A 17,018-nucleotide genomic window follows, 5' to 3' on the forward strand; every position below is an offset into this window, starting at 1 on the left:
TTAGCAACTTCATATGTAGGGATTTATCCCCCAAAATTTAAGGATGTATATAATACTTAGCTATAGCAAGAATGTTTATAAACAGCATCATTTTTAATATAGAACAACTTAAATCTTCCAAAGTAGGGGAATGTTTAAATTAATTATAGAATAGAACAAAATACCAGTCAATATTTTGAAATGATTTATAAGCTTTATAAGATTTATAAGTATATTCGTTCACATAAAACTATAGTCATAATATATTAACTAAAAATGTCAACAAAAATGGCGATGCAGTATGATGCATATGTATATATATAGTTTCTTTAATCTGAATAAAACAATGAAGTGATATGAAATTTCAATAGTTATTCCTTCAGTGCACTAGTGCTATTAAGTGAATATATTCTTTATCACCCACAACAGCTTTTGAAAGACAGTGGTTAGTATTTGCCGATGATGTTATTTATTAAATCTATTGCCTGGACTCAGATTACCTTCATAAGTTGCTTGCAATAATTCAGTGATCCCTCTAGGGGTCTGAAATTCTCAGACTGTGAACTGCTAATTTATTTTAGAACTTTCTGCATGTTCTTAAACCAAGTATCTTGGTTTAATTAATTCATACATGTCTCTTAGCTATAAATTCATTTTCAGCACTAAGTTTCCTCTTACGTAGTTGGGCAGGAACCATTGTTTTGCTCAGCCTGAAGTAGCTGATTCCTGTTACTTAGGCACTTTTTTTTCTTTTTCCCCAGTCATGGCTCTTAAAATGTGAAGAATCCTTCAAAGCCCAGTTCAATCTCTACCTTTTCCATAGTCTTCCCTGATCATACATTTCCTGACTATCTCTTACTTAGATGTTAAGCTTCTTAAAAATAAGGGCTGGACTTCCCTGGCAGACTCTGCACTTCCACTGCAGGGGGCGGGGTTCCATTCCTGGTCAGGGAACTAAGATCCCACATGCCCTGCGGCCAAAAAAAAAAAAGTTGCTAAAAATAAGGTCTAAGTTATAAACTTCTTTTCATTTCCCATCCCCACATCTATCATATTATCTTGTATACGTCAATTGTTCAATAATCATTCTTTGAATTAATTATTCAATAGTGACCGGGATGTAGGAAACCTGAGTGATCAATTTAAAGCAACACCTTGAAGAGGAATCTAATGAATAACAACATTAATAGTATCCAAATGTAGTTACTACTATAAAAATAACAATGTTATTTTTACAGGTGCTTTAATTAAAAAAATATTATACAGGGTCCCCTGTAGATTGAAATCTTATTCTGTGTTTTTGGCATTAATTAAATGGCTATTTAGAATAATTTAGCCTGCAAAGTCCCTGTCTCTATGAGAGTTATGTCTGATGTTTTTTAAAAAATCTGGAAGGGGAATTTATCATGCTTAATAGAACTACATGCTGTTATTACTTGGAGAAGGCCCAATGGCTGACTTTACAACCTTCATTCCAAAATTCTCTTTATTTCTTATAGCTTCCAGGCTAAAATTACTCACGTCTGAGACTTACTTTAGAATTCACACACCAAAACTGAAAGTTTAAAAACGATGAAGGGTGGTGGTGGAATCTTGCTGCTTAATCAGAAAAATCAGAAAAACGTGTCCTGATACTACTTTGATTTCCTTTTTTAAAAAAAATAACAGATGCCTAATCACATTTAATTAAGAGAATCCTTTTTGTCTCTCTAAAATCCTTTCATCACCTGCTTTACTATCTCACACTTATTCTGTCATTTTTAATTTTGTGTCCTTGCCACTAATGTCATTTTCCTTTTCCACCAATGTCATCTACCCACTTCCTTCAGGAGAGCACAGCCCAATCCACCTCTCACTTATAACACCATCTGAACAACTTATTATGAGATTCTTAATTTGGCAGACAGCCTACATTATTTATTCAGAGCTGATAAGGCACAAAACACATGGTTGAGTTTCCCAAGGAATTTCACTATTTAACACCTCTACAGGGCTGAATCTTTTAAAGCATAGTTTGTTCCACTTGTTTTTACACTTTTTGTTCATTTATGTTTTGGAAAATGATTCAATAAATGGAAAACAGATAATTTATTTGTAACTTTCAAGCATTCAGTGTATTCTGTAGGTTCAAGTAATATAATCAGTTGCTTATGGGCTCATATCAACTTTTTCTGGCATCTCTTACTCAGAACTAAGAATTGAAATGATAATCCATCCTATTTCTTCCTTTTTTTTTTTTGTTCCCTGTACATTATCCAGGAAAGTTTGAACCCTAAACATCACAGAATCTTCTTCCATAACTCATGACTCTTACCTCTACTCCATTTGTTTGGAAACAAAGATTTTTCTCTTATAATTACCATGATAAGCAAAACACCATTTAATATTATTCCCAGAATAATTTCCTCTGCAGGGTTTGCCAAATCTATGAAACAATGGCAAGTAAAGTTTATGTTACCATTTTAAATGTGTGAATTTTAACACTGTACCCTTAAATATCACATGGATGTGAACTTGTCACAAAATATGCTTTTATCTTAGTGCACTAATGACCATTTTGCCACTGCTATACACTAATCTAATTTTCAGTTATTGTTACAGTTGATCCTTCTGTTGGGTATGCTATAACCTCATCAATATAAATGTTTACATCAGTATATGGCTAATTCATTTAAAACTCTTTCACTTAAGACAGACTTAATTATGAATTTTCCTATATTAAGTTGCTATAATTATGTATATATATCATTTATCATTTTCACAGTGTTTAAGTTTCTTCCTCTTTGATGTTAAGCATCTTTGAAAATTTATTTTAGACCATGTGGGTATAATTCATGACATTTGTGCTCTCAGTTAGTAAGTTGAACTCTGGTAAAAATTTAGACACTGGGGGGCTTCCTTGGTGGTGCAGTGGTTAAGCATCTGCCTACCAATGCAGGGGACACGGGTTCGAGCCCTGGTCTGGGAAGATCCCCCACGCCGCAGAGCAGCTAAGCCTGTGTACCACAACTACTGAGCCTGTGCTCTAGAACCCACGAGCCACAACTACTGAAGCCTGCGCACCTAGAGCCCATGCTCTGCAACAAGAGAAACCACCACAATGAGATGCCGTCACACCACAACGAAGACCCAATGCAGCCAAAAATCAATCAATTAATTAATTAATTTTAAAAAATTTAGACACTGGGAAAATCTGACATTCACTAAGAACTTGCTCCTTACTTTTTTTTAGATGGGGTTGAGAATGTCACAAATGGCCCTACCCAAGGTAGCAATGTTTGATAACAGTCTTTTGGGGGACAATGATAAGGGAAAGCTGAAAACTGCATTCTCCCTTGGTTAGAAAGGAAGAAATGAGAGGAAATGGGTGCTTTGCAATGCTATAACTAAGTGGTTATTCTGGACGGACTCTGGGGGAGCTCCTGCCGGGGAGTACTTCCCAGAGCTTCTGCTGCCGGTGTCCTTGTCCTCACGTTGAGCCACAGCCACCCCCTACCTCTGTGGGAGACTCTCCAACACTAGCGGGTGAACAACAGATATTGAAGGACAGTGCCTGATACTTAGAAGTTTCTCAGGGATTGGTTCAAGATGGCGGAGTAGAAGGACGTGCTCTCACTCCGTCTTGAGAGAACACTGGAATCACAACTAACTGCTGAACCATTATTGACAGGAAGACACTGAAACTCACCAAAAAAGATACCCCACGTCCAAAGACAAAGGAGAAGCCACAATGAGATGGTAGGAGGGGCGCAATCACAATCAAATTAAATCCCATAACTGCTGGGTGGGTGACCCACAAACTGTATAACACTTCTACCACAGAAGTCCACCCACTGGAGTGAAGGTTCTGAGCCCCACATCAGGCTGCCGAACGGGGTTCGGCAACAGGAGGAGGAATTCCTAGAGAATCAGACTTTGAAGGTTAGTGGGATTTGATTGCAGGACTTCGACAGGACTGGGGGAAACAGAGACTCCACTCTTGGAGGGCACACATAAAGTAGTGTCTGCATCGGGACCCAGGGGAAGGAGCAGTGACCCATAGAGACTGAACCAGACATACCTGCTGGTGTTGAGGGGTCTCCTGCAGAGGCAGGGGGTGACTCTGTCTAACCATGGGGACAGGGACACTGGAGGCAGAGGTTCTGGGAAGTACTCCTTGGCGTGAGCCCTCCCAGAGTTCACCATTAGTCCCAACAAAGAACTGGGGTAGGCTCCAGTGTTGGGTCACCTCAGGCCAAACAACCAACAGGGAGGGGACCCAGCCCCACCCATCATCAGACAAGCAGATTAAACTTTTAATGAGCTCTGTCCACCAGAGCAACAGCCAGCTCTACCCACCACCAGTCCCTCCCATCAGGAAACTTGCACAAGCCTCTTAGATAGCCTCATCCAGCAGCCAGCAGACAGCAGAAGCAAGAAGAACTATAGTCCTGCATCCTGTGGAACAAAAAATACATTCATAGAAAGATAGACAAGATGAAAAGACAGGGGGCTATGTACCAGATGAAGGAACAAGATAAACCCCCAGAAAAACAACTAAATGAAGTGTAGATAGGCAACCTTCCAGAACAAGAATTCAAAATAATGATAGTGAAGATGATCCAGGATCTTGGAAAAAGAATGGAGGCAAAGATGGAGAAGATGCAAGAAATGTTTAACAAAGACCTAGAAGAACTAAAGAACAAACAAACAGAGATGAACAATGCAGTAACTGAAATGAAAACTACACTAGGAGGAACAAATAGCAGAATAACTGAGGCAGAAGAACGGATAAGTGACCTGGAAGACAGAATGGTGGAATTCATTGCTGCAGAACAGAATAAAGAAAAAAGAATGAAAAGAAATGAAGACAGCCTAAGAGACCTCTGGGACAACATTAAACTCAACAACATTCGCATTATAGGGGTCCCAGAAGGAGAAGAGAGAGAGAAAGGACCTGAGAAAATATTTGAAGAGATTATAGTCGAAAACTTCCCTAACATGGGAAAGGAAAGAGCCACCCAAGTCCAGGAAGCACAGCGAGTCCCATGCAGGTTAAACCCAAGGAGAAACACGCCAAGACACATGATAATCATATTGGCAAAAATTAAAGACAAAGAAAAATTATTAAAAGCAGCAAGGGAAAAATGACAAATGACATACAGGGGAACTCCCATAAAGTTAACAGCTGATTTCTCAGCAGAAACTCTACAAGCCAGAAGGGAGTGGCATGATATAATTAAAGTGATGAAAGGGAAAAACCTACAACCAAGATTACTCTACCGAGCAAGGATCTCATTCAGATTCGATGGAAAAATCAAAAGCCTTACAGAAAAGCAAAAGCTAAGAGAATTCAGCACCACCAAACAGGCTCTACAACAAATGCTAAAGGAATTTCTCTAAGTGGGAAACGTAAGAGAAGAAAAGGACCTACGAAAACAAACCCCAAACAATTAAGAAAATGGTAATAGGAACATACATATCAATAATTACCTTTAACGTGAATGGAATAAATGCTCCAACCAAAAGACACAGGCCTGCTAAATGGACACAAAACAAGACCCATATATATGCAGTCTACAAGAGACCCACTTCAGACCTAGAGACACATACACACTGAAAGTAAGGGGATGGAAAAAGATATTCCATGCAAATGGAAACCAAAAGAAAGCTGGAGTAGCAATTCTCATATCAGACAAAGTAGACTTTAAAATAAAGACTATTAGAAGGGACAAAGAAGGACACTACAGAATGATCAAGGGATCGATCCAAGAAGAAGATATAAAAATTGTAAATATTTATGCACATAACATAGGAGCACCTCAATACATAAGGCAACTGCTAACAGCTATAAAAGAGTAAATTGACAGTAACACAATAATAGTGGGGGACTTTAACACCTCACTTACAGCAATGGACACATCATCCAAAATGAAAATAAATAAGGAAACAGAAGATTTAAATGACACAATAGAACAGATAGATTTAATTGTTATTTATAGAACATTCCATCCCAAAACAGCAGATTACACTTTCTTCTCAAGTGTGCACAGAACATTCTCCAGGATAGATCACATCTTGGGTCACAGACCAAGCCTCAGTAAATTTAAGGAAATTGAAATTATATCAAGCATCTTTTCAGACCACACGCTATGAGATTAGAAATCAGTTACAGGGAGAAAAATGTAAAAATCACAAACACATGGAGGCTAAACAATACGTTACTTAATAACCAAGAGATCACTGAGGAAATCAAAGAGGAAATCAAAAAATACCTAGAGACAAGTAACAATGAAAACACAATGATCCAAAACCTATGGGATGTAGCAAAAGCAGTTCTAAGAGGGAAGTTTATGCAAGACTACCTCAAGAAACAAGAAAACTCTCAAATAAACAATCTAACCTTACACCTAAAAGAAGTGGAGAAAGAAGAACAAACAAAACCCAAAGTTAGCAGAAGGAAAGATATCATAAATATCAGAGCAGAAATAAATGAAATAGAAACAAAGAAAACAATAGCAAAGATCAATAAAACTAAAAGCTGGTTCTTTCAGAAGATAAACAAAATTGATAAACCATTAGCCACACTCATCAAGAAAAAGAGGGAGAGGACTCAAATCAAGATTTTTAGAAATGAAAAAGGAGAACTTACCACAGCCTCCTCAGAAATACACAGCATCCTGAGAGATTACTACAAGCAACTCTATGCCAATAAAATGGACAACGTGGAAGAAATGGATAAATTCTTAGAAAGGTATAACCTTCCAAGACTGAACCAGGAATAAATAGAAAATATGAACAGACCAATCACAAGTAATGAAATTGAAGCTGTGATTAAACATCTTCCAACAAACAAAAGTCCAGGAACAGATGGCTTCACAGGTGAATTCTATCAAACATTTAGAGAACAGCTAACACCCATCCTGCTCAAAGTCTTCCAAAAAATTGCAGAGGAAGGAACACTCCCAAACTCATTCTATGAGGCCACCATTACACTGATACCAAAACCAGACAAGGGTACTACAAAAAAAGAAAATTACAGACCAATATCACTGATGAATATAGATACAAAAATCCTCAACAAAATACTAGCAAACAGAATCCAACACATTTAAAGGGACATATACACTATGATCAAGTTGAATTTATCCCAAGGATGCAAGGATTCTTCAATATAGGTAAATCAAACAATGTGATACACCATATTAGCAAACTGAAGAATAAAAACCGTATGATCATCTCAATAGATGCAGAAAAAGATTTTGACAAAATTCAACACCCATTAATGATAAAACTCTCCAGAAAGTGGGCATAGAGGGAACCTACCTCAACATAATAAAGGCCATATATGACAAGCCCCCAGAAAACATCATTCTCAATGGTGAAAAACTGAAAGCATTTCCTCTAAGATCAGGAACAAGACATGGATGTCGACTCTCACCACTATTATTCAACATAGTTTTGGAAGTCCTAGCCACGGCAATCAGAGAAAAAAAGAAATAAAAGGAATCCAAACTGCAAAAGAAGAAGTAAAACTGTCACTGTTTGCAGATTACATGATACTATACATAGAGAATCCTAAAGATGCCACCAGAAAACTACTAAAGCTACTCAATAAATTTGGTAAAGTTGCAGGATACAAAGTTCATGCACAGAAATCTCTTGCATTCCTATACACTAATGATGAAAAATCTGAAAGAGAAATTAACAAGGCTCCCGTTTACCATTGCAACAAAAAGGATAAAATACCTAGGAATAAAGCTACCTGCGGAGACAAAAGACCTGTATGCAGAAAACTATAAGACACTGATGAAAGAAATTAAAGGTGATACCAACAGATGGAGAGATATACCATGTTCTTGGATTGGAAGAATCAATATTATCAAAATGATTATACTACCCAATGCAATCTACAGATTGAATGCAATCCCTATCAAATTACCAGTGGCAGTTTTTACGGAACTAGAACAAAAAATCTTCAGATTTGTATGGAGACACAAAATACCCCGAATAGCCAAAGCTGTCTTGAGGGAAAAAAACAGAGCTGGAGGAATGAGACTGCCTGACTTCAGACTATACTACAGAGCTACAGTAATCAAGGCAATATGGTACTGACACAAAAACAGAAACGTAGATCAATGAAACAAGATAGAAAGCCCAGAGATAAACCCATGCACCTATGGTCAACTAATCTATGACAAAGGAGGCAAGGATATACAATGGAGAAAAGACAGTCTCTTCAATAAGTGGTGCTGGGAAAACTGGACAGCTACATCTAAAAGAATGAAATTAGAGCACTCTAATACCATATACAAAAATAAACTCAAAATGGATTAGAGAACTTAATGTAAGAGTGGACACTATAAAACTCTTAGAGGAAAACATAGGAAGAACACTCTTTGACATAAATCACAGCAAAATCTTTTTTGATCCACCTCCTAGAGTAATGTAAATAAAAATGAAAATAAACAAATGGGACCTAATGAAACTTAAAAACTTTTGTACAGCAAAGGAAACCATAAACAAGACGAAAAGACAACCCTCAAAATGGAAGAAATTATTTGCAAACGAATCGACGGACAACAGATTAATCTCCAAAATATATAAACAGCTCATGCAGCTTAATATTGAAGAAACAAACAACCCAATCAAAAAATGGGCAGAAGACATAAACAGACATTTCTCCAAAGAAGACATACAGATGGCCAAGAAGCACATGAAAAGCTGCTTAACATCACTAATTGTTAGAGAAATGCAAATCAAAACTACAGTGAGGTATCACCTCACACCAGTTAGAATGGGCATCATCAGAAAATCTACAAACAACAAATGCTGGAGAGGGTGTGGAGTAAAGGGAACCCTCCTGCACTGTTGGTGGGAATGTAGATTGATACAGCCACTATGGGGAACAGTATGGAGGTTCCTTAATAAACTAAAAATAGAATTACCATATGACCCAGCAATCCCACTACTGGGCATATACCCAGAGAAAACCATAATTCAAAAAGAGACATGCACCCCAATGTTCATTGCAGCCCTGTTTACAATAGCTAGGTCACGGAAGCAACCTAAATGCCCATCAACAGACGAATGGATAAAGAAGATGTGGTGCCTATATACAATGGAATATTACTCAGCCATAGAAAGGACCGAAATTGGGTCATTTGTAGAGACGTGTTTGCATATAGAGACTGTCATACAGAGTGAAGTAAGTCAGAAAGAGAAAAACAAATATCGTATATTAACGCATATATGTGGAAACTAAAAAAATGGTACAGGTGAACTGGTTTGCAGGGAAGAATTAGAGACACAGATGTAGAGAAGAAACATATAGACACCAAGGGGGGAAAGCGGCAGGGGGTGGTGGTGGTGGTGTGATGAATCGGAAGATTGGGATTGAAATGTATACACTGATGTGTATAAAATGGATGACTAATAAGAACCTGCTCTATAAAAAAATAAATAAAATTCAAAAAAAATTAAGCACATTATTCTAATCATAATAAGATTCTAATCATAATAAGGCAGTATACTGAGATGGTAATGATAAAATATATATGGAGGCATTTGATTTCTTTTTCTGTTTATTTTTAATAAAATATTTCAAACTAGCAAAAAATTAAATCCACCGACGTATCTGTTTCTCAAATTTAACAGATTTTAACGTTTTGTTCTATTTGCATCTGGTGTCTCTCTCAAATAAAATTTTATGGATGTACCTAAATTCTAATGCATTTATCTATTTTTTTTTCCTCCCCGAAGAATCACTATCCGGAAGTTGGAGAGTGCCATTCCACGCATGTTTTAGTGCTTTTTCTATTTGTGACTGTATCCATAAACAGTGTATATTATTGCTGTATTATATATATGTATATATTTATATATGTGTGTATATATACATATACACATATATAGGGTTAGCTAAAAAGTTCGTTCACCTTTTTCTGTAAGATGTTATGAAAAACCCAAACGAACTTTTTGGCCAACCCGTATATACTCACACATATGTAATTCTATATATTTGCAATTTTCTTGATTTTTTTCACTCGACATTATGTTTTTGAAATTTAAAAATACATATTTTATCTACCATAGTATTATTCCAAGGTGTGAATAAACTCTAATGTATCACTCACAGGTGGGTTATTTCCTTTTCATATTTTTCACTATTGTAGTGGATAGCTGTGCTCAAGTGTGATTTAGAGACATTCAGAGCATCAGGGGTAGATAGGGAATTTTATTTCAAGAGACTGTCTGCTATCTGCCGAAAATCAAAACACAATTCTCCGCACACCTCTTTCTGTTTGAGTCTTCTACTTTAATTTCATCCCGTGTATACCTTGGTTAGTTATGTCCATGTTAGGTTTTGTCTGCTTAAGATGAAGACCATACATTTTTCAATTAAGTCCTATACTGCTGCTCTAAGCATCTAGAATGATAACCATGAAAAATAACCTTTGTAAAAGGTAGTGCTTTATAGCACTGTAGAAAGATAGCTACCAAGTTTAATTCACTGCTTTGGGTAACTTGTATTTTATATATTTATACTCTACTTGGTTTACTTTATGACATAGTATTGCAAAGAGAGAAGGAAACATTTTTTCTCTCCTGTTTTAGTTGTGATTTTATAATATGTTGCACCGGTAAAATTTATTCCCATTTCTTGCCATCTGTGTTAAAGCAAAGGCATTATATGTGTTACTTGAAAGGGAGAAAGCTATTTGTTCCTGAAGGTCGTTTAAAGGGCTTAGAAAATAAATTAACTTGAGGTGATTTTATACCATTTAATTACTGTTGATCTTAACAAGAATAAAAATTAAACTGGGGCTTCCCTGGTGGCGCAGTGGTTGAGAGTCCGCCTGCCAATGCAGGGGACGTGGGTTCGTGCCCCGGTCTGGGAAGATCCCACGTGCCGCGGAGCCTGCGCGTCCGGAGCCTGTGCTCCACAACGGGAGAGGCCACAACAGTGAGAGGCCTGCGTACCGCAAAAAAAAAAAAAAAAAAATTGAATAAATTTTAATTGAATAAATTTAAAATATCTTCAATCCAATTACATTCTCATATAGTAGAGCAATTTAAAAAATGCATTGCATCTGACTGGCTCGTGCTGGTGTGAGAAGAGCTGTTAGAAACCCCAGAAGGACAGACACTGCCTGCCCCTTTGCTCAGAGAGAACAGCTCTACACCCAGCTCTCTAGCCCTCATAAGAGCATGGTCTTGGGAGGATGGTCTTGCTCTTTTACCACTGGCCTCTCAGTGGCCACTGTGAAAGTTGTAAATGAAATGCAGTTGGAGAGCTGGCTGTAAATGAGTATTTCTCTCTATAAATCTGGCCTCTGAGTGGATGATACAGGAGATTTTTGAAGGAAGTAATTGACACACCATTCAACTTAAAGTTAATTCTAACCACTTTTTATTATCCTGGGGATCTGCCGGATACACTCTATCCTTTCCTCTGCACTTCAGAAGTGGAGACAGGAGACATTTGGCAGTGTGTTGTCTGTTATGTAAACAGTAAAAAAGTAACTGATAACCTCAAACCAATCTGGAAGGATAATTCTTTTAAGACAAGCTTTTAATTAAGGCAATCACTTTTGCCATATGGGAAGATAATCTTTAAGATGTGCTGCATGTCACCTATATGGGGCTAAGAAGTTATATGGAATAAAATAAATACCACGAGGAAGGAAGGAGTGGGGCTCATCATTCCCCTGATACTGAGGCACCAATGGGCAAGTTTCCTCTGTCCTTGGATAACTGTACTGAATTAACTGTGGTTTTTAGATTTTAGTTATTGTAGGAAAGAAGATTTTCTTGGTGATTACATTCTGTTTCCTAGAAAATACCTAAGGCATAGGGGATCTTAAAAAATGTTCTGGTTGTCATCTACTCCCTCCAAAAGGCAAACTAGTTACAATCCATTGATTTATTAGAACCCCAGTGTAATAGGAATTAATTATTTTATTGCAATAGTCAGTGTATCCATGCAAAGAATACCTAGTAGGGTGCGACCAAGGACTGCCTTCACAAATGACTGGCTCTGGGCAGAACTTATTTAGAAAAGCCTTCTTAGGCACATTTTATAGAAGATTTTTAAGGATTATTGTGTTGGAGTAGAACACAATAGGATACATATTTACTTACTAAAATACCTGTTTCAATTATTTATTCATAGATTATATTGTATAAAATCCCCACATTAAGACCAATATTACAGCCTTTAGAATAAATATCACTCTTCCCAAGAAGACCAAGCTCAATAGGAGTCATTTGTCAGCTTCAAGCATCTTAATTACTCAGTTATTGGTTCAGGATTAAGGCTGGATGTGTTCCGACCTCCTGACTTGACAGATAAGTCTCGTTTCTCATTGTTGCCTCATTTCAGATCATCATAGGAGGAAGCTATGACTGTTAGAATTCCAATTAGTTGTCAGAGTTAAAGAACTCGCCTTAATGGTGCCAGGTAGAAACACCCTATTGTGGATTAAATGAGTACACTTATGTAAAGTGCTTAAAACTGCCTGGCACTAAGTAAATGTTAGCTGTTATTAGAATTATTTGCTGTTCTGAACGATTCCCAAACAATGGGTCAAATCAATAAAGTACATTTTATATAGGAATGTAGGAAAAATATTTCCCAAACTGATCCTGCTGCCTGAGAATGGGTAGAGTAGCTTCATAATCCTGGACACGTGACTGGGAAATGGTTTTCTTTCTAGAGCTAGAACTGTATGTCTGGACTGCTCTGAATATCAAGGCAAAACAAATGCATGTGTTCATCCTCGCAACAACTGGCAATCTGTGAGGAGCGAGTGAAGATGTTTCTTGGCTTTGGAAGTTGTAGGATAATGGAGTTTCTAACCCAGCAGTTTTATTTCAGAGAGCCTGTTCAACTTGCACGTGTAAAAATAATCCTTCTTCTGTTGGCTCCCAGAGGGGCTTGATTTCAGCAGGTCCATTGCAGTGCACAGAAGAGAGACTGTTCTAAGAAATGAGCTGTCTGAAAATGCCATGACATGCTACTGCAGCATGGTCATTTGCTAACTATTTTTCATGTTATATCCAACCTTTTTAATACCAAGGGTCTTTTTAAAATGCCAAAGATACTCCTTCAAAAATACACATGAATCAGTCATTTGCATTTGCTCATAAAACTCTTTTGCCTTTTCAAAGAGCACTGGGTTGGAGACAAGGACATCTTTCTATCTTTTCACTGAGAACCACTAACTCAGAACACCATATAGTCTTCCTAATTTATTTACGTGAGAGCATCGTGGGGCATAGGAAATGGTTTTCTTTCTAGAGCTAGAACTATATGCTCCCTTCATACTTCGAAAGACTGAAAATCTGTTGAGCCTTTAAATATCAGCCATCCTGCTCCCTGATATTTTATATACTATGTTGAAGAATATTGTGATTATCTACTAATGCTTTTTTATGCCCAGCCCTATCCAGTCATAAATGTGTGTCCATTTTCTCTTTAGATGATCATTGCCTTTCCGTGCTTCTACTAATTGACTTTTGCTAGAGGAAGACTCTTTTTTTCCCATCTCAGTTTTAATCATCACCACCACAGCTCCTTTTATCACCCATCTGGTTCTCTGATCTCTACTTGTTACTTTCTTCCTTCTTTCTCTAACTGACTTTTTCTTGCTTTTTTTCTCCCTTGTGCCTTAGTTCTTAATTCTCCATTGATCGATCACAAAAGGCTGCCATTCTGTGGACATGAAGAAGAGGAGCTTTTCTTCTGTTTGTGATGTAGGCACTGAGCATCAGGTGCAAATCTTCATGGCTTTTCTTTCTTCCCGAGCATTTAAAGGCCTTTGGGAGTATTGCTTCTGGCACAGAGCAGTTCTGGAAGCTTGTGTGTTGCATAGGATTGGTGTCTGGATCTCTGCTACTGGGAGTGGAGATGGTGCCAAGGCTGGAACTTGCTGTGTTTGGTGAGGTAACAGGCTAGAGTAATACTGAAATCAGGAGCTGAGGTTCCCATGGCTCAGACTGAAATACACATATTGACAGCACACTGAAACTAAGAGTGGGACCATAAGGCCAGAGAAGTAGAGAAGTTGAGGTTACACCAGATCCATGGGCTTCCTAGGACCCTAAACAGGCAGCAGAAGGCGGAGTCAAGGCAAGTGTCCCACAGTTTAGGGGCCTGCTCTGGACACTTTCAGAGAAGGGCACTGATTCACTCTTCATTTAAGACCGGAAATGACTCTTGCTGTGGTGTGGGCCTCAGGGGCACAAGACTGGCCTCATATAGGGACTGGCAGCCAGCAGGCAGACTGCCTGTGAGACTGACACTCTTCCCTGAGATGTCTTCTGAAATACAAGATCCTGGGCTGTGAGTCATCCTCACCAAAATATTGCACTGTCAACTGAGTGAGGTTCAACATTTGCTTGAAGTCTGGTCCTGAAAAGCTCCTTTAAAGGAGCTCCTTTAAAGGAGTCAGAGCTCCTTTAAAAGGATTGGGAGAGATGGACGAATTTTCATTTAATTTTTCTCCATGTTATTCCACACACGTTAACTATTAAAAGTGTACTGTGTTGATTGAACAGGGGAGTAAATAAAGGTGACATTCACAAAAGTGAATTGTAAGGACTCTACAAAAATTTATCTAATCATTGCCATTCACACAAGTAAATGCTAATTCTTAAGTTTTTTAAGTTAAGTGATCGCTTATTTCAGGGATATGTCGTGATAGGAGATGAAACAGACAAGGCATCTGAAAAGAATAATTCTAATTTGTGTGTGATTGTGCTGTACCTTTGTGTAATAACTTATAATGTGCAGACACCAGGCCCTAAAGAATTCTGTCTCTATACCGAAGGAGGAAGAAACTGAGACCATTTTTATTTTAACATTCATTCTTCATCATTTCCACAGGGTATTTTAATTTCAGATGGTTCCCTCTTTTCAGAGCCTGTAAGTCTCCTTAGAAAAAATGTTCACCTTGGAGAGGTAGAAATCCCACAATGGTCAAGGAATATTTAAGTGAGCTCAGAGGAAAGATGAATGTTTTGCATTTTACTGCCTTACGCTCTGCATTTCAAAGATAATCCAAATATCTAAAATGTGTTTTCAGTAAAGCACCCTTTGCTACTTGCAATGTCCTTGAATACCACTGAATGTATCATCAGTTTTCTAGTACCTGTAGCTGAGAAAAAAATCTTAACGACCATGAGGCTGTAAAACATAAGTACTCCCCGTAGTAAGAGTAAGATAAATGCAGACTCATATTAGTAACACTGGCCTGGAGATATAGCTCTCTGTTGGAGCTTATCGTGTGTTTAATGAAAGATACAATCAGACAAATTAAACTCCATATTTTTATTCATATCAATGCAATTCTTCTTTAGTCCTATCCTTCTACAAGAGGCCCAGTTGCACCACTGCTGCCCCCTGGTCCACCCTGGCCATCCTTGTTCATAAGAACAAGAAGAGCACAGGTAGCCCACCCACAAAGGGCTCAAGATAAATGGAGCGTTGCTGCTGCCCTGGAGAGGGGAAATCGGCTGTCATTGTGTCAGATCACCATTAGTCTTCTATTTTTCTCAGCTAACCACAAGCGTGGTGTGTCTTTTGGGTCTAGAGGCATCTCAGAACCTTGGTGAGCAGGAAGGTACACAGATAGGGTCCCCTCGCTGGTCCTCACTGCTGGCCCATTGTCAGGGAAAAGCAGGTCTAAATTTCCAAAAAGACCTTTAGAGGAGAAGGTGGAGAGAACAAATAGAACATGAGCTTTGATGGATGTATTTACAGAGCACAGCTTATTAATTAAAGGTTCGTTCAGCCCAGTTCATGGGTGTGTTGTGTAGCCGGGCCCTTTCCCTCACTTCAGTCACTTTGGAGGGTATGGACTGAACTTTCACTGTGTCCCATTATTTCGTGTGGTTCTCTCGGGACATTGGTGTTTCGTTCTAAGTGTGTCTCTCTTGTAGACAATGTGTGGTTGTTTGCCTTTGTGGTTCAGTAGGAGTCTTTTTTTTTTCATTGGAAAAGGCAGACCTTGTTGACGTGACAGAAATGTTTGGTCTTAGTTCTATCACCATATTTTATGTAATGCTTTCTGTTTTTATTATGTATAAAATCTTTTACTTTGCTTTTTACCTAATGATTAACTCTGTGCAGTGTACTGAATCCTCTACATTTTTAGGCTCATGTATTGATTCCTTATTATGAGAAAGAATAAATTTAAGCTATGTACACTTTTATTAGTGTTTATTCTTATATTTTAAATATGTTTACATTTTTATTTCTTGCTTAATCCATTTAATCAACTGCTTGGCTATGAAAGATAAACTTACTTGTACTAACTGTCCTTAACTCTCCCTTCTCTTACTAACAGTTGTGATTTTTATCATTTCTGTATTGTTAGGGATTAAGACATTAACATTTTAGTTTGCAATAAAAAATTTTACTATTTGTTTTTCAAGTCCTAAGATTAAATGAATTTAATGATCACAGCCATGCCTTTTTACCATAAAAAGCTTGTTCTCTTTCACTTTTTCAAGAAGCTCAGGGAATGTATATTCATCACACTTTTAAAGAAGTTTATCTTCTGCCTTTATACCTGATCTGCATTTTTTCTGGGCACAGAAATCTCATTTAAATCTTTTTTTGAGGACTTCTGTAAGCACTGCTCTGCTGCCTTTAAGGGACTGTTAGCAGATTCTTATAAATTTCAGGATACAGTTATCAGGCAATTAACCCAGAAATTCCACTTCTAGGTATTTACCCAAGTGAAATGAAAACATATGCCCACAAAAAGACTTAGGATATGAGTGTTCATAGAAACTATATTCAAAATAGCCCAAGACTAATGAAACTCCAATGCATGTCAGCGGTAGAATGGATGAACAAGTCATGGTGTATTCACACAATGGAATATTACTCAGCAATTAAAAAGAATAAACCACTGATACACACATCAACATGGATAAATTTCACAGACATCATTCGGAGCAAAATAAAGTGAATATCATCATGGCCAAATGTAGGTTTTGATATCTTTCCACAGGAGCAACATTGCCCCGAGATCCAGAGACCTAGTTTC

Source organism: Tursiops truncatus, chromosome 2 (assembly GCF_011762595.2).
Source record: "Tursiops truncatus isolate mTurTru1 chromosome 2, mTurTru1.mat.Y, whole genome shotgun sequence".
NCBI classification, from domain to species: domain Eukaryota; kingdom Metazoa; phylum Chordata; class Mammalia; order Artiodactyla; family Delphinidae; genus Tursiops; species Tursiops truncatus.